Source organism: Pinus tabuliformis, chromosome 5_1 (genome assembly GCF_031772625.1).
Source record: "Pinus tabuliformis cultivar Carrire ecotype Pingquan chromosome 5_1, CPIR1, whole genome shotgun sequence".
In the NCBI taxonomy this organism is placed as follows: Eukaryota; Viridiplantae; Streptophyta; class Pinopsida; order Pinales; family Pinaceae; genus Pinus; species Pinus tabuliformis.
In genome coordinates, this window is record NC_142305.1 from 658,207,286 (window position 1) to 658,227,129 (window position 19,844).

Genomic DNA, 19,844 nt, shown 5'->3' on the forward strand with positions numbered 1-19,844 from the left:
ACGAAGTTTCAGAAGCTAAAACGAAAAATGGTTTGAGAAGAAATCAGTCTGAACCTCTACTCTAAATTTCAGATCTTTTCTCGCTATATTGTATGAGATATAATCTGAGGAGGTTAGGGTTTTTGCAGACCCTGGAATTATGTTCCAAATAGGCCACCTTGGGAAAATTGTCATAATGTTCGCTCTGAGCATCAGATTGAATTTTTGTAAGAAGTAATAGAAAGAGGATAGACTGTAGTATTTTGATATCATTTTCAGAACCTAAGGTTGAAGCAATGACCCGCGGCACGTCGTACAAGTTCATTGTATGGAAGTAGTCTATACTCAGGTCATCGTGGGAGATTTGGCATAAGTCTTCATTGGATAATCCAATGTTGATCAAACTTGCGGGGTTAGAAATATTACTCAGAGGGTTACTGGAAGAAACTGAAAATAGGTGTGTAGTTTTTTTTAAATTTTTGCATAAGCTCAGTTTGAAAAATTAGTTTGAAGGAATTCGAAGGGCATAGTTAAGCATTATTATCGGTAATTGATGCCCCAAAGAAAGAAAATGGAAACACCTAGTAAGAATCCTGAAATTTCTAGCATGACCCATGAAGAAGAGGAAGAAATGCAACATGATATATCCAAATTACGAGACCAAGTGCAACAAATTTCACTCACACAAAAAGTAACAGAAGATAAGATGGATGGTTTAAAGAAGGACATAGAAGCTAAGATGTATGGTGTGGAAGGTAATATCGATGGTTTAAAGAAAGGCGTGGAAGATAATATGGATGGTTTAAAGAAAGGCACAGAAGCTAATATGGACGGCGTGGAAGCTAAGATGGACGACGTGGAAGCTAAGATGGATGATTTAAAGAAATGCATGGAAGATTTGAAGACAGATTTGACAAATTTTCTACAAGAAATGCTTACTAATGGCAAAAGGGTAGTAAAGGAAACTCATGATGAGAAAAAAATAAATGTTAATCATGATTTCATAGACTCTAATGTTGGATTGAAGAACCACCATGTTCCAAATATCAATATGAGGAAGTTTGATGGCAAGTATCCTGGAACATGGATACTACAGATGGCGCAATTTTTCGATCTCCATAATCTGCAAAACACACAAAAGTTACGCATTGCAACTTTATATTTGGAACCAAATCAGTTTGTATGGTATCGATGGCTTTGCTCTCGTAAACAAATTGTCACTTGGGCTATTTTTATGGATGAAATGGTAGCACATTATGGGGATACAAAAAGAAACACTTTTTTTAGCCAATTGACAAATCTCAAACAAAAGGGTTCAGTGATGGAGCACATTGAGGACTTCCAAAAATTGAATATAAGGGTAAAAGATATTCCACAAGAGCATAGGATTGATGTTTTCATAGGGATTTTAAAAGATGACATGCAACATGAGGTTTGCCTTTGGGAACCAGATTCATTGGAGAAGGCATTCAGGTTAGCAAGAATAATGGAAAGCAAAATTATGGCAACAAGGAAGCCTACCACTCACAATCATAAAGATGGAAGTGTTGCTGCCCCTAACCATCCACAACCTATAAGGTTGACACCACAATAATTGGAAGAAAAAGGAGAAAAAGGGCTTTTTTACAGTTGTGACAGCAAATACACTAAAGGTCATAAGTGTATCAAGAAAAAAAAATTTTACATCGATTGTGAAGAGGAGGAAGAAAAGGAACAAGAAATTTCAAAAGAAGAGGATATACACCAGGAACAAACCCTATAAAAAGAAGAAATGAATCTGACCATATCTTGTAATGCATTGGTTGGAATTACCACTCCTCAAACTATCAAGATAGAAAGGCATATCAAGAAGAAAAAGGTAATAGTGTTGATTGATTCGGGAAGTACCCACAATTTTATTCATTGTAAGATAGCCAAGGAATTGAATTTCTTCCTATATCCAACACCAGAGTGTCAAGTGATGGTTGCAAGTGGAGGAACCATAAATTGCTTAGTGAAGTGCCATAATATCAAGCTATCCATGGGAGAATATGTATTGAATAGCCCAATGCTTTCCATTCCAATGGGTGGTGCTAATGTTGTACTAGCAGTCCAATGGCTACAATCCTTGGGTACAATAGCTTTTAATTTTCAAGAAATTTTCATGAAATTCTCTTCAGAAGGAAAGGAAGATGAATTAAGGGGTATCACAGGGAAATCGGGAAAGGTAATCATCTCTAACGGAATGACAAATATTCTAAAAAAATAACAACAAGGTATAATTGCACAGTTATGCTCACAAGAGGTTCCCAGATCGAAATCATCCATTTCTCCAGATCTCCAAAAAGTATTGGACAATCATTTTGAGGTATTTGTGACTCCCAAAGGCCTCTGACCTATTTGTGATCATGATCATGCTATTAATTTGATTCTAGGAAGTGTTCCTCCAAACATCAGGGCTTACAAATATCCCTATGTCCAAAAGATTGAAGTTGAATGTATGGTTGCAGAAATGCTAGAGGCTAGTATAATTCAACCTAGTCAAAGTTCTTTCTCTCCTCCAGTAGTATTGGTTCATAAGAAGGATGGATCATGGCACATGTGTCCAGATTATAGGGAGCTAAACAAGCTCACTATTAAAGATAAATTTCCCATTCCTATCATTGATGAAGTATTGGATGAATTGCATGGATCAATTTACTTCACCAAGTTGGACCTTTGTTCAGGATATCATCAAATCAGAATGAATACTGAAGACATTCCAAAAACAACATTTAGAACTCATGACGGTCATTATGAATTTTTGGTCATGCCTTTTTGCCTTACTAATGCACCTTCCACATTTCAGGGTTTGATGAATTCCATTTTAAAAACCTTCCTTAGAAAATTTGCGTTAGTAATTTTTTATGATATACTAATCTACAACAAGTCCTAGAAGGATCATGTCCAACATGTTGACATGGTGCTCAAACTATTGGAGGAGAAACAATTATAAGAAAAAATCTCCAAATGTTTCTTTGGAGTACAATAGGTGGAATATCTAGGTCATATCGTATCTCATGAAAGTGTCAAGGTAGACCCTAGCAAAATCAAAACCATTAACGAATGGAAAATCCCAACATCCATAAAGAATCTATGAGGATTTCTCAGGTTGATAGTGTATTATCGCATGTTTGTTAAGAACCATGGGAGAATAAAAATACCTCTAACAACAATATTGAAGAAATATGCATTTTCATGGACTCCAGAAGCAATGAAGTCCTTTGAACATCTTAAAGAGGCAATGTGCCCTGCACCAATCTTAGCTGCACCAAACTTCACAAAAACCTTTATTATGGAATGTGACGGCTCACGAAATGGAATTGGTTCTATTTTAATACAAGAAGAAAGACCCATTTATCTCTAAAGTCATCCAATCAAAGGAAATTATTTACAAAACGCTATTTATGAGAAGGAAATGTTGGCAATACTACATGCACTTAAGAAATGGTGACCCTACCTAATGGGAAGACACTTCAAGGTAAAAACAGATCATGATAGTCTTAAATACTTTTTAGAAAAAAGATTATCTTTAGAAGAGCAACAAAAATGGGTCACAAAGATGTTGGGTTATGACTTTGAAATCATCTACAAAAAGGGAAGAAAAATGTTGTGGCAGATGTACTCTCAAGAAAGGATGAGTATGTCGAAGCATTTCTTTGCGCCATTTCTATTATCCAACCAGATTGGATAAATGAAGCAAGGGATGAATGCAAGAATGATGAGGAAGTGTGGGTGCGCATTCAAAAGATACAACAAGATCCCAGTACATCTGATACATTTAGCTAGAAAAATGATTTGTTATGGTACAAGGATCGGTTATACCGATGTAAGAATTCCCAACTCAAACAAAATATTGTTAAGGAATTGCACACCTCTACCTTAGGAGGGCACTCAGGATTTCTAAAAACCTACCACAAGGTTAAGAACAATTTTTTTTTCGGATGGCCTTAAATCGGATATTCAAAAGTTTGTGGCAGAATGTTTGGTTTGCCAACAAAATAAAGTTGAAACAATTAAGACCTCGGGACTATTACAACCTTTATCCATTCCGAGCCAATGTTGGGAGGAGGTATCAATGGATTTTATCACAAGTTTACCCAAGTCTGAAGGAAAGAATGTTATCATGGTGGTAATTGACAGAATTACCAAGTATGCACACTTCTATGCATTATCTCATCCATTTAAAGCAAGTACAATTTCCACTGCATTTATGGAAACAATTCAAAAGCTACATGGAAACCCAAAGATTATTGCAAGCGACAAAGATCGCATTTTCACTGGAAATTTTTGGACATAATTATTTTCTTTTGTTGGTACTCAGTTAACTCATAGCTCATATTATCATCCTCAATATAATGGGAAAACTGAGATAGTAAACAAATGTTTGGAAGGATACCTTCATTGCTTTGTATCTCATAATCACACACAATGGGTCAAATGGTTGCCTCTGCGTGAATGGTGGTATAACACTTCCTTCCATACTGCACCAAAAATAACCCCATTTATGGCACTTTATGGATTTCATCCACCATCCATCACATCATATTTAAGAGAAAATTCTAAGGTTGAAGCAGTGGAAGATCACATCGAGCATCGGCAACAAGTTATCTAACTCCTAAAGCATAACCTCACCTTGCGCAAAATAGAATGAAACAATAGGCATATCAAAATCACACCGAAAGAAGTTTTGATGTAGGTGATTGGGTATTCCTATGGCTACAACCATATAAGCAAATGTCCCTCAAACAAGCTAAGAAGGACAATAAATTATCACCAAAGTATTATGGTCTATACAAGGTGTGGCAAAAGATAGGTACTATGGCATACAAATTGGAGCTTCTTGTAGCTTCCCGAGTGCACCCAATTTTCCATGTTTCATGCTTAAAGAAGGTTATAGGTGACAAGCTTCTAGTTCAAACAATATTGCTAGAACTTGATGAGGAAGGAAAAATCATATTAGAACATGAAGAAGTCAAAGAAATAAGAACTCGACAGCTATGAAATCGATCAATTTCAAAGTATTTAATCAAGTGGAAGAACTTACCCATTGAAGATTCCACATGGAAGGATGAGAATTTTATACAGAAGCATCAAGAACTACTAAAGCGTTGAGGACAACATTGTTTTGAAGGAGAGGGGCATGTTAGGTCCCTATAATACTAGTGATTCACCCATTACTATTGTCGTTGTATCCCTTATTGTTATTGTTGTGCCCCTATTGTCCCCATATTGTAATTATTGCGCTCCATAGAATCCCACTTGTTATTTTTGTGCCTTTATATTATTATTGTTAGGTTGGCTTGGTTACATTGTGACCCATTAGAATTATATATATATAAAGGAGGGTTGTTCATTTGAATCATCCAAGAATTGTTCATTTGTGTAATGTAAAGGAGGTTTCCCCCTCGAAGGGGATGAATTCTAAGGTGTTGATTTATCTTTTCTATCTTTTTGTGAGCTGGTTTCATAACATAGATAGTGTACCTCAGAGAACCTACAAATATTTTGCATCAACATAATCTCCTTAAAGCTAAGGAAGACATCAAATCCCTCTGAATAATAGCTCCCCACTGGATATTAGGAAAGAAGCTTTGCCCATCGAGTCATATGAAATTGGCTAGAAGTCCTTATGACCTTAGATATGGAAAACCTTCTTGAAATAATCATAGAAAAAAATGACTTATCAATCCATTCAAACAATTTTGTATGAAGAGGATCTGACTGATAATCTTTACCAGTTTCTTGAATTATTTTTACTTCATTTGAACCTCCCCAGAGGACATTTTGATGATATGGTTAGAAAGGCAGGAGGAATTCTGACATCAACCACTGCTTAGCTTCATCCAAATCATTATGGAGAAAAGACAAGAGGACTGCAACCATCTATTTTTTTTTATCATGGAGATAAAAATAGTGGTGGTGGCTCATAAAATGGTTTCTCAAGCCACATCACTAATAGAAAATATTATTTGATTGATCCAACATTTCTTCTTGCATTCCCTAGAAACTTGGATACATATTTACTCACTAGATGGTGGAGATATATTTCCATCCCATCTGATTATGTACTTCATGGTCAAAGGCGAGAAACCCAAATCTTCATATTGAAGTAAGAAGACTCTTAGTTTAATATGTCAAAGTCAAAAGTTCATGAAACTATTATTATTGATATTATGAGAATGCTGAGGTGACAAGTGGTTTACTTCAATAATGTGTTCCGGTTTATGAGAATTGTCATTGATTCACAAATTTCTGCTTAATCTGAAATTATAACAAAATATGAATTCTTCATGTTGTTACCTCATGTATCATAGTTATGACCTTTGTCATGTTTATTATGTGGTCACAAGGGTGCTGTTCTAGTATCCGTGCTCATAAAATTCTTCATATCCTGTGAGTATCTTGACGGATTTGAGGTCTCATGCTAAACATACCTATGTAGCTTTGTCAAATGAAGCAGTGACCAATAAATATTCCTCTAGTGGATCAATTCTACCTATGAATGAAGGTGAGAATGAGAAGGTATGATATATATAATGATTACCTCTTCCTTAGGTCCCAAATGTGACAAGAATGATCCTTGCTACTAGTTGCTAGGTGATAACCATTTGGAGAGAACTGTGCCAATGACTGATTTAATGTGGCCTTCATGAGAAAAAATGCTTCTTCCTATACAAGGATCCAAATGTATGTCAACCCATTGGTTGTTGTTAATGAACCGTCGAACTGAAAGGTGGTCCCATACACACTTCAGTTCTGGCCTTCTTGCAAATCCCTCAGATAACATCCCACAATTTTCATGTCTTGTCAAGGCTAGCAATGCCCAGATATATTCCATATGGGTAGAATGCAAGATGAGAAAGATGATGGCCTTCATATGTTTTCATCAAAACTCTTATAGAATTCCATAGCAGTACAATCAACACAGGCAGTCACTAAATGGCAGATTGTAGGAGAAAATGCCACATCAGTAACTCGTTCTGTATGTCCCTTAAAGTAGAAATCTTATATATTTGTTATAATCCATAATCTTGTGACATTAATCTCAACACTTGTAGCTAGAAGAGATCTATCTAAATAAAACACATATCTAGAAGAGGTTCATCATCTTCAATTCTATTGGTTTTGATTTTAGAAAGGATTCAGGTCTTAGATCGTTAACAACCATTTCTATGCAATTACGATAAATATCAGAATGTGCTTCATGTCTCCTAGGAATTTTTTGGAAATAATGGAATTAAATTCAAAAGACCATACTTCAAATAAACATATTATAGTTGGAACAAAGCTGGCAAGGCTATAATTGATGAAAAGTCTTCATAAAAGTTGACAGTGCTGTGAAGATTGCAGAACAATTTAATACAATACTGGACGATAAGGAAACGTGGAGATCAAAACTCTATTTTCCATTGATGTAAAACAAATTTCATACAAGGCAAACCTGGGTGACAACCCTTCTCCTTCTAATTAACGAAATGAACCAAAGAATTTTGCTCCAGTGATAAGAAAAAAGGGCATAGTCCAATAAACTCATAAGAACGCCTCAGTGTGAGTTTCTTTTGCATCATCACATGCGATTTCGTACTGCATAGAGTAATGCATTTTACTAAGATCTATTAAGAAAATAAATATTGCTCCAGAAAATGAAGGGAAACAAAAAGGGCACGTTCAGGTTCCTAGCTATAGAAGCCAGCATAGGATATCCATAAGCAGACAATGCCATACATGATACATACAATGAAGTGATAACCATGTGTGATCGTACGTGAGACCCTGTTAAGTGATGAGACACCTTATCTCAATGTGAAATCACAGAGATTGAAGCCATATGCCATCCATATGTTATTGCAGTTGTTATACTAAGATCATATAGAAGTCATACTTTGAGTGAGATTATATGCAATTAGTGGTACTTGAGAGCGAGATCATAATGTGAGAGTCCTGAAGCGAGAGAGTGAGTCTTATAGTGAGTTATAGTGTCTCAAGCATGTGACAATGAATATATCATCAGACGGTTTATATAATAAGAAATAGCCATCATTCTATTGGTACTAATCATGAGATCATATGAGAAGAAGGTCTTGTGCCACTGTCATGCAAGGACCTCTCAGCCAATCCATGCAATCATAAATTTTGTGCTTAACCAAGCAACGATATCTTCCTCAAAGTAGTGTCATGGAGAATTTTTCAATTTGAAACCATATGACTGATCAATCTAACTCTACCTTTGGCTTGACTTCTTCCAACTCTGACACCATGTCAAATTTTGAGATAACATGTTCTAATCATGAGATAGTTACTTCAGATATTCATATCACCCATCTTTTATTAGTAGTTACATAAAACCATTATCATGACTCTAATTGAAGAAGGAACATATATAAATGAAGAAGAAGACAAGCCAAGACAAGACTAGACAGGGTATGCCTCAATCCAGTGAAAAACCCCAAGATGGGGAAAACCCTTGATCAATTCTTCTATTATTTGTCATAAAAAATTTAGCAGAGAGAGAGAGATAAGGTACAAAGGTACAAATTCAATACTGACATGAAAATCTGAAGGTATACACATAACAATCCTTAAAAGAATGATTGATCAACTCACAACTCTAATATATGCATGAACTAGATATAACCAGAGTGGATAAGATAGCTTAGGCTAACATATAGTCATCCATCAAAATACTGAGTCAGGTTAGGGCTGGACAAGAATCACTTGCATCCATTCAATGCATGTCCTCATGACTTCAACTAAGTTTAAGATACGAGGAGCGTCCATTAGAGCGAATTTCTAAGCATGAAAGGTATCTCGTCCTCCCTTACTTCAGATATACACAACGACCCTATGAAAGAAAAGGACAGTGGTGCAGCCTGGTAAGGAGAGGGTTTCTCCTTCATCTTATAAAAAAAATCTAGGAAACAAACTTAGCTTATCATTCAACTCTCTAACATAAATCAACAATATAAATATATACCATACAAACTTATCCAAGCCTACAATTTTCCATCAAAGAGAGATTCAGCCCTAGAGTAGAAGTGAACCCAGAAACAAATCATCCTTTGACCTCCTTGAAGACTTCGACTCCCATAGACTTAGATCCAAGCCTTATCGATGATCAGAAAAGAGGGAGCAGGATCCTCTATATATACAATTTGGTGGAGATGAAGAGACATGTCTTTTGAACTGATTGATTCGACATATGGAAGAGGTCGACCTTGATAAATTACATGAGAGAAACATAAATTCAGAAACTCATTTTTCCTTATCCGAATTTGGCGATCTTTAGATCAATTTTGGTCCTCTCGAAAACAAGAATTCAATGTTGTAATAATATTTACCATAGGAGTTATCCAAAGTGGAATTTGGCCCTAGTTTCCAATTTTAACAGTACACCAATCTTTCCCACAATGCCCTTGAAGGTCCAATTCCAATCACACTCAATGAACTTCAAAGTCTTGAGGACATGGATTTATCCTAAAATATTTATCAGGTGGAATACCATTGTCATTGTAAAAGCTCAAAATGCTTCTCAAATGTAATTTTTCTTTCAACAAATTATCAAGAGCAGTCCCTAAGGGAGGAATTTTAAAAGATCTTGGTGCCATGGCATTCATGGGAAATCCTGATCTCTGTGGACCTTGGGTAAGTCTGCCACCATGCAATTCTCACAAACATCAAAGTGTTGGAATACAAAAAGAGTTATCATAACAATGATTATTACTATCGTGGTTGTTGTATTATGTTTGTTTATGGGAATCTTGCAAATTCGAAATAGAAAGAAACATATTCATAGACAGGACATGAAATCCTTCACTATAGGGCATCGGAGAATTTCATATGGAGCGATCATGACCACAACAAATCAATTTAGTGATGCCAAGTTGTTAGGAGTTGGTAGTTTTGGAAAAGTATACAAAGGGGTTCTAAATGATGGCATAATTGATGCTATAAAGCTTCTCAATTTGGAAAATGAGGGGGATGAGAAGGGTTTTGACAAGGAATTCATTGTTTTGGGTAAAGTTAGGCACCAGAATCTGATTAGAATCATAACATTTTATTCATACCTCCAAATGAAAGCTTTGATATTTCCATTAATCCAAAATGGAAGCTTAGAGAATTGTTTATATCCTAATGGCCAAGAAAAAAATAATTTGAGCTTATTTCAAAGGTTGAATGTATCAATATATATCGTACAACGCATGAAATATCTCTATCAACATTGTTTCATGCAAGTGATCCATTGTGATTTGAAACCTAGAAATGTGCTTCTGGATGAAGATATGACAACATATTTAACAGACTTTGGCATTGCTAGTATATGTTTTGGAAATTTGAAGGATTCAGAGATCACTTCAACACATGCACTCAAAGGGTCAACAGGCTACAATCCTCCAGGTATTATGTGAACTAAACAGCACATCGAAAAAATGTTAGATATTATATGAACTAGACATCATACTAAGAAATGTTGTGAATGTCTTGTCTTTATTAAAATTTGTATATTATAAACCTTACGATGCGAATGTTTCAATGTAGAATATGGATTGGGTGGAGGTGTCACAACAAAGGGTGATGTTTATAGCTATGGAATAGTTTTATTGGACATTTTGACTATAAAGAAGTCCACACACAACATCTTTGTGAAAGGAATGAACTTGTTGAAATGGGAGGGTAGTGATTTTCTTAACCAAGTCATGTTCGATCGGAGTCTATTGAGAAGGAAAAATATGGGCACTATAAAAGATGAGGAGTTGAATTGCCTCAATTAATTCAAAAGCGTGGGTTTGATATCCACAAAAGAATCTCTTGATGCACGACCTACTATGATGGACATTGCTAGTAAATTGCAAAGCATCAAAGAGACTTTTTTGGGAGCTAGAGGGATTCCAAAATTTCAATTACAAATATCACATTTACTAGGCAGTACATGTACTACTCATAACAACATTGGTGAAGGCAAAAGTTCTTCTAGTTTATTGTAAGGGAGTAGTGGTTGAATAATTGAACCTTGAAGTAATTTGAGTCATTAGTTCCGTCGAGTTCAAGGATTGTTCTTCTCTCGTTCTCTATGTAGCTTATTTGTAGTTTTATTCCCCTCTCCTTTATGCGGCATGCCTACTGTAACTTGTTGGGTTCATGAGCATGAACAATAAAGTGAAATATGCCATTAATGGTGTCTTGTAAATTTTTCTAAAACTATAAAACATTTTTTCCTTATTTTAGAAAAAATTTATGTATATTAATCTTATTTTTCAATATTATTCTACATCTATAGTAAAATGCAAATGTTCCAGATATAGATAGACAGAAGGTTTTGTATTTCTATTAAAGGATAAAAGAACATGTCGGCAATTTTGTTTCCACAAGCATTCATGAAACATGGACATGTTGACAAAAGTGAAGCTTAGACTATTTTTTTATATGTTCCTCCTTTACACCAGCACTATGAAGTCATAGTTGTATTAGAATATCAACCTATACTAGACACAATTCTACCTTATTCCTAAAACAGTTAGGAATTAGGTTGGACACCTAATTTCGATAGGAGGTATATGTATGTTGAAATATGTAGCACAATTATTATAAATAGTTCAAGATTAGGACTTGAATTATGTTTTAAAATATTATTGTGACATTAGTTTTAAATAGGCATGTTATCTTTGATATGCCATGAAGGTAACTCTTCTACTTTTCAACACAAGGTATGATTTGCAACATGATAGATATTGATTTTAGATGGATTTGGGGGTTCTGTTTGTTTATCAACACAAACTATTTCAAGCACGAACACAATGAATAATCCATTTCAAAGATATTCATTTGTTAATATGGAACAAAAGTACTGAGAATATAAACACGTGAATCAAATTTCTATTTATATCCATAGAGTGGACTCCAGTAATGTGTTGTTCATTAGAAGTGTTGTATTTGACAATTGGGAGTCTATATGGTCATGATATGAGAAGCATTCACTTCCAGTGTTTCACTAAGGCTAATATTGTGTCTATTGTGATAAACACTTGGAATCATTAGTCTCCATACACTATCCTTGTACCCATAAAAGCATAGTTGAGATACTTTTGAGACGTGATTTTAGTATGATTATCACTATAGTTGGAAAGTTTGCAGGAAACTTTGATGTCCAGTTTTGGGTACTACATAAATTGTTTGCTAAGTTTGGAGATCTTTTCCTATTACAGCAACAGTGTTATGTTGACAGAACCTTTCTAGAGGATTTTAGAGTCATGCTTTAGAGTAAGTGTTCCAGTTTTGAATCTCCAAATGTAGAGTCAGGGTCTATAAGGTAGCAACAAACATGCTTACATGAGAAATATATTGTTATCAATAAGAAGTGGTTGTAAAATTCCCAGATCTCCAATGATAAAATGGAGAAGACACTCGGAGCCATTGTTAGGATCGAAAGAAACATGATCTGTGCTTATTGAGGTGTTGAGCACATGATTTTGTTTTCCATTTGTTCAGGCACAATGAGGAAAGTAACTTTAGCATGGACAAATGGGTATGGCATCAAAATGTTTGAAGAGAATAAAAACAGAAATAAATTCAGTCTTTATAAGAAAAATGTTCACCCATGCATGAAGGTATTTTAATCCTACACTTAGGATACACCATAACACAAGAAATTCTGGAGATTCATATTTGCTGATCTAAATCACATGATACATTAGGGTTCACCTGTTTTTTTTTATTGGAAGAACACATATATGAACCTTGTGTTCCTTATTCAGGATCTATGAAGAACTAAGGTTTTTAATATGACTAAAGCGAGTAGTGAGGGAAACTATAGAAGCAATAACAAAGCACACTTCTTCGTAGTATTTCTCCATATAGAGGATACTTAAATTTTTTTTCCATGCATACTTCTGTGCCCCATTTGAAAATAAATATTTCCTTATGTGGCATGAAAACAATCTAATTATGCCTATATATATAGCAGGAAGAGCATGAACTGTTTGGAAGTCAGAATTGAGGCGTCTTCTATCCTTTTTCTGGCAACAAAACTCAATTACATAAAGAGAATAATCAGTGTTTGTCATAGTATAAAATCATTTAGAAATATAAGGCACATGCTATAGAATTAGAATTATCCCTTTATGTTTTCACCTATAATGCACAGGGTACAGATCTTGAAAGACAAGATTTTTGCTAAAGTATCAGTGTGTATACAAGCTCTAGATTCTTCAGGAAATAATATAACCAAAATCCCTAACTAGTTTTCTTAGTTACACTTTATAATGTTGTTGAATGGATATAGTATTTTTGTCACCTGGTTCACTTAATAGTAGTGTAATTATGGAACGCAAAGTCAATAGGTCCATTACAGCTTAGGCTAAAATATGAATTTGACAAAAAAATCATACATTAGACATGAATTTTGATTTGTTTAGTCAACCCACTGGTCCATGGGTCTAGGCATCTAAAAAAAAAAAAAAGTGAACAAAGATACATAGAGAAACAAACATGGGATGAACAAATAAGGCATAAAATATTTAGGGCACACGAAGAAGAAACACAGGAAAAATATTCTTTTGGAATGAAGAAAGGCACGAAATAGAGACACATAGGCTGGATTGGAGATTTATCCTTTTAAGAGGAACAAAAACAAAGAGAAAATAATGATTTCCATTTTCTGATGATTTCTTCCATGAATTTTATGACAAATATTTTGAGTTTTTTTTATGCCTTTCTTTTGGAGGGCAGTTTCCAAGAAATAAAATTCTTATGAAGCAGGTGGTCAGAACATTGAATTAAAATACTATTGGAAAAAAACATTATTTTTGTGAAACAAGGTGCATAAGTTTTCATGTATGCAAGCCTTTGCAAAACCCAAATAATTCTGTTCAAAGGTAAAATAAAAGAAAAGAAGGAAAACAATATGTTCTTAACTTTTGTTCAATTGAAAATTGCAAACTCCACAAAGAGTGTGGACTAGTTCCTCAAAATCTTATGCAATAGGAATCATTAATAAGATCAAATTACAAGTGTTAATTGAATCCCAGTGGGGTAGAACATCACTCAAAGTACATGGAAAAAGATAGAGGTCAATGTCTTAACTAACATTAAGCAAGGTATATGGGGATATAATACAAGATGATATTTATCAATCAAGAACTAGTAATGGTGGAAAATCAAGCAATCATATTCCACAAAATCTTTTATGCATAACTATTCATATAATGCAATAATCAAGGCTAGAAATCAAGAAAAATATATATGAAATATCCTCATGTAGGGAATAGGGCATTTGGTGGTAATTGTGGCATTTGGGGAAGGTGAAGGATGGACAAATGTTATTCTTAATTGGTAAGCTTTGGTTGTTTTCATTATATTCCAGTTATCAAATTACACTATACGGAGCTTTGGATTTCCATGTCTATCTCCTCCCTATCTATATGTTTTGCTTTGAACCTGAGTGGGGGGTCTAACACCTTAGGGTGCCACCATGGATAGTTCTTGTGTTCCTGAGATGAAACAAGGTAAGTTGAGAGGGAGTGGGGGAAGAAGTAGACAAGGAGACTCTTGCTCGTCCTCTAAACGTTTTGGGAATAATAGAAACTCCAGGGTGGTGGTTTTAAGGCGACTCACATGCATCCTAGTGGGAATAACTGACGTCATCTATCATCCACTCTTCAAGTATGAAGATATAGTGGGGAGACATGAACTGGAATTTATAAATTTCCTTCCAACACCTCAAATTTACACTTTGTAACATGCCAACGAAATTATGAAGGAACAACAGACTAAAGAAGAGATGAGGAACCCTTCTAATTCTCACCAGAAAAACCAAGAAATATTAGAGGATATCAGAATGTCTTGAAGGTGCCTATAGATTCCCAGTGGATGCTAAAGTATGTCCTCATGGGATTCTTGGCACAATAAAAAATAGCCTAAAGACTCTTCATTGGGATTGCCATCGATGAAGGCTTCCATTCTCTGATGGATACCTGCCCACTTCAGTAGCACATGTCAGCTTCGTGGAGAAAAAGTTGATAGTAGAAGCATACTCTAGAGACAAATAATTGCCTGAACTACCTTCTCTAAGAGATAAGGACCAACCGATGTGGAAGATGGAATGAGGGCTCTGCAACAGTTCAAAGAAACCAATCAAGCGACACATTCCCTATGTTTGTTGACCAAAAATGCTGCCAACCCAGTTAAGCATTACGATATTCTTTTAGCTATTTGATTTGGGATAAAATTAAACTTTACTTACGAAAAAATATATATAGGATTTGGTTTGATGATTAGTTTTCTAGTTTAAATATTATAGTGAGCTCTATGGGTATGGCCAGTAGTCCTTTCATAGTTTTGAAAATTTTGTTATTTTATTCTACTCTGTAATCAGTAAATATCAAATCCTAAAATAGAATCTATGATATGGTCAAGCATGGTAAGGCAAAGTCTAGCTAGTACAGACAAGGATTGAGACTAATGTTGTCAAGCAAAGGTTTTTTTGGCTTTATCATCAAACAATGAAAATTTAATTTCGAGGCAGTGAAGCCAAAGTGTGACAATGCACACTATTGTATGTTAATATAAAAAGTATTTAATTTGCCAAAAAAAATAAGGACAAAATATATGGAAATCCTCCAACCCATCAGGAATGCCCTTGGCAAAGTCATAATATTTCTTTCATGCCTCAAAATTCCCCTATGACACTAGTGGATGATGCTAACATCCAAACACATTAAAATTGTAGAAAAAACACTCTAAAGCTTCCAAATTCTAAGGGTACGAAAACCCGTATGAGAACATCCCACGAGTTGACTAAAGGTTAGATGAATCTTACAGACACATTGACAACATAATATCTAGGTTCAAGGGAATAAATCTCCGAGTAGGGACAAATGAAGTCATTAAAAAATTCAAATTCCAACTGAAAGAATGATGTTTTAGAGCATATTCATTTATTTATAGTAGCTAGTTAACCCCTAACAATTATCTTGAATGGAAGATGCTTTGTGCTAAGTCTACAAAGGTCTCAGGATCAAATCTCGTAGGTCCTTTCAGGTTACTTACCTATGTGACTTGTGGTAGATTTTCCTTCCATCTAGAAATTTCGCAGAAGGGAAGGAAGAGCTCTATGAGGATGATACAAAAACACCTTGGACTGAGAAAAATAATTGCTATTTAGATGTTTGTCATGCCCATATGAAGTGTATAGACACATGTATGGATACCAAACATAGATTGGACTGAGCAAAACGACTGTTATATAGATTTTTAGCCTACCCATACAAACTATATGGACACATGTATGGATTTTCTATATAATTGAATGGATCTGAACAATGTTGTCTGTATGACTATACAAATCCGTATTGTGTTATCCATGTGACTATATGGGACTGAGTGTTGTTGGAAACATGTCTTTCCTAGTTACTTGCTCTGTATCTGTTGCTCAACCTACTCAACTATCAAAGTGTGTTTAAGGCCTCTACCTTGCCCTATATATATACTTTTAGCAGAAATTTTATTTTTAAGAGTCATCTTAGTCTAAGTTATGCATGAGATACAATCTTAGGCTTATCTGCTAAACATAAGAATTTCACCTTTTTTACTAAAGTGAATTACAAAATAGAATTACTTTTCCAAAAATAGAATTAGTTTTCAAAATTATCTCAAACTACTTCTTATGTTCACAGTGAACCTCTGCAGAAGTTCATGTTCGAGCTATAATTCTCAATACTGAGATTTTTAGTACCTCAAAAGGTCTCAAGTAAAGCACCATTAATGGCATAAATGAGGAGAAAAATATTGGAAAAATGAATCTTGAATGTAAAATATGGTTATTATAATTGATTGGCCATCATTGATCACAAATCATTTAAGTTCAAAAATTATTTTTGACAATTTTTTTCTTGCGGAAATTTCCTTAATAGTTCACTACGCCATGTAATTATTACATGAAACCCCTCTAAATCAACTTGTGTGATTAAGTTTAAGAGAGACACATCAAATATAGTTAAGTGATATAATTGTGTAAAATGATCCCTACATAGAAGAAATGTAAGGGATACCATGCTTGGCTAAACTCCTCCACCATGTATTTCTTTCCCTAGTAGGATGCTTGGAAGAATTTAGAAGTGAGATTCAACAATATTTGTGCATTGTCTCAATATAAATTCCCATTTTTTTTATGTAAATTCTTTATGGACCCTTTGTAGTCACATTGAAGCTTCTTCACATTTTTCTCTATATTTTCCATGAACTCTTTTCAGTTTTACTGAAGTCTCTCATAATAAAATTGCTAAAACATTGATGATATAGTTTTAGTTATTTAAAAATTCCAAATGCATTTGATTTATGTTTCTTCTTGAGGCGCAACTATACTGAATGTTGGAAAAAAAGGTAAAGAAAAGAATCGCTAAAGCTTGTGTTCATTTCCATCATTGTTTGAAACACAATAGTTTCCTTAGTGGTTTTTTATTGGCAATTTTGATGGGTGTTTTGTCCTGGTTTATTTTTAGCAATTTTGATGGGTTTTTTTTGTCCTTGTTTATTTTTGGCAATTTTGTTGGGTATTTTATCTAATTTTCAGAGTGAAATATCATAGACTAGAAGCTGGGATATGTATTAATACTTGCATGGAGAATTGGGCCTATCTCAAGTTTCAATTATTGGCTAAGATCCCTTCATTTAAATTTTGATGTTGCCCCACTTTTGTGGGATAGAACTATGAACAGGTAAGAATAAATTGATCTCAACAACAAAGATCAATTGTATTGTTAGAATCTATTCTCAAATATATAACTTTTATTGAAACTTGCAATATGTTTTGAATTTGAACTTTGAGTTAAATCCATAATTGCACATAAATGGTAAATGGTATAGTTTTAGTACAAAGAAATTTCAATTTGTTTGTGATAATTTCATTGGAATATAATGCTGTCAAAATTGCAATACCCCGTGTAGAATTTGTGCTAGGGAGAAAAGTGAGAAAAGATAAATTACAAGTAACAATGGTAATCTTAATGTCCCTATGGAATGAGTTGAATGTGAAGATTTTTTGGAGGTGATATATGTTTCTTGGACCTATGGAAGTGTTAATCAAAGGAAAATAGCACTATCTATAGAACTCAGTGAAACTGATTTTATTTTCTAATGGAAGAGACAATAATAGCTCCAAACCAAGAGATTGATATTAATAGTCTTCTCAACCTAAACAATCATTTCCTTGATGCATATTGCCTCCTTATGTGTCAATGGTGGGTTGGAAGAGATGCCTTCAACTTCCTCCTCTATTTACACTATTACTTTTATTGTGACCTTGAGAGTGTACGTCTATGATGAGGATGAGTATCTCTTATCATGATGTATATGATTTTATCTTTGACAAATACCTTATATATTTTCAAATGTAGATCACTTAAACTATGAACCTCATCTCTCCACAACTCTTCTCACAAGATAGTAGCTTTCCCCACCACCACCCTCTTTGAAAAAGGTCATTATTTAGTTAGTATATTGGAAATATCTCCTAATATGGAGTATGTCAACTTCCATTCATGAGGGAGTCCAACTAACGAATGTTGCAAGGAACCTTTACACTCTCCTAAAATAAGTCCATCAAGGCATATTTCTCTAACTCCACAGCCTGAAATGTGTGTAATGGGAAGAAAAAATTATTAAAATTCTTGCAGTCCATCATTACCATTAGAAACTCCTCAAGAAAAATCCAAGTCTACATTGTCATTTTGTCCCTTTGTTGTGCCCAAACCTATTCATGGAACCCTTAGTTGTTAGCACCTTTTGTGCCTTATAAAATAACTAGACCTTTGATTTCTTTTGTTTCTTTTTTTTATGAATGGAACTACTATTTCTTGGGTTGGCACTAATGATAAGATGGATGCAAAAGATGATGGCGTGATAATTGAAGGACAATTGAGCATTGAGAAAAGACACAAAAAGAAGAGGAAGACAAGTATATTAGAAGGGATTTTTGAAACTATCGGGTTTACTTCTAGAAGCCTGATAATGCCTGCCTCTGGTTGTTCTACACCTTTTCCTACGTCTCAGGTGGTAGTGTTTTAGGGGTCAATGGTTGTTTTTCAAGATAGTCATGATGATAATATTTCAAATTATTTCTTGACCATAGGTTCAAGTATGCCATTTGTACATTCTCCTTCTTATTATCAAATCATATGAAGAAGAGGGGAAGAGAACATAGTCACTTTTAATGAAGAAACAAAATGTTGTATAGAGTTGGCTAGATTGTATTTTGAAGAGGTTTCTTCTTTCCGAGAAACTGTAATCAAGCACAGTTAGTTGATTTGGAGCCATATAGTTTCTCAAGAGACTCTATAGTGAGTACTGATTGTGGAAAAAGGCTTGCATCCTCTGTCACTACATCATTTGTGCCTGCTGCAGTAACAAACATCCTAGCAACAACAACAAAGGTTGCACATGAAGTTTCTCTTTAGTTTCTTTCAAAATCTTAATTATCTTTACCACTGATATTTATACTGACATATAAATGAAAACTCTTGCCTATGGTGGGTCATTTATTATAGGGTAGAAAATATCATGCAAACATTCGATATGTGTTCACATGCCTGTCACCAATAACATGCTTCTGGTTCAAAAAAGAGGATGATGCACTCTTGGACTAATTGAATGAACATGGATTGAAAATTGAACCAATGTTGTAAGTAGTTTGATACAGAAGGATCATAAATTGTTGTATTCATAAATTATGCATAAATTGATAGGAAGGTATAGAAGGGTGATGAATTGTGGGATTTAGGAATTTTGTATAACTCTAGGGAGTCTTGTACATCAGGATTTGTGTTATATATATGTCTTACTGCAAGCATGGGTTT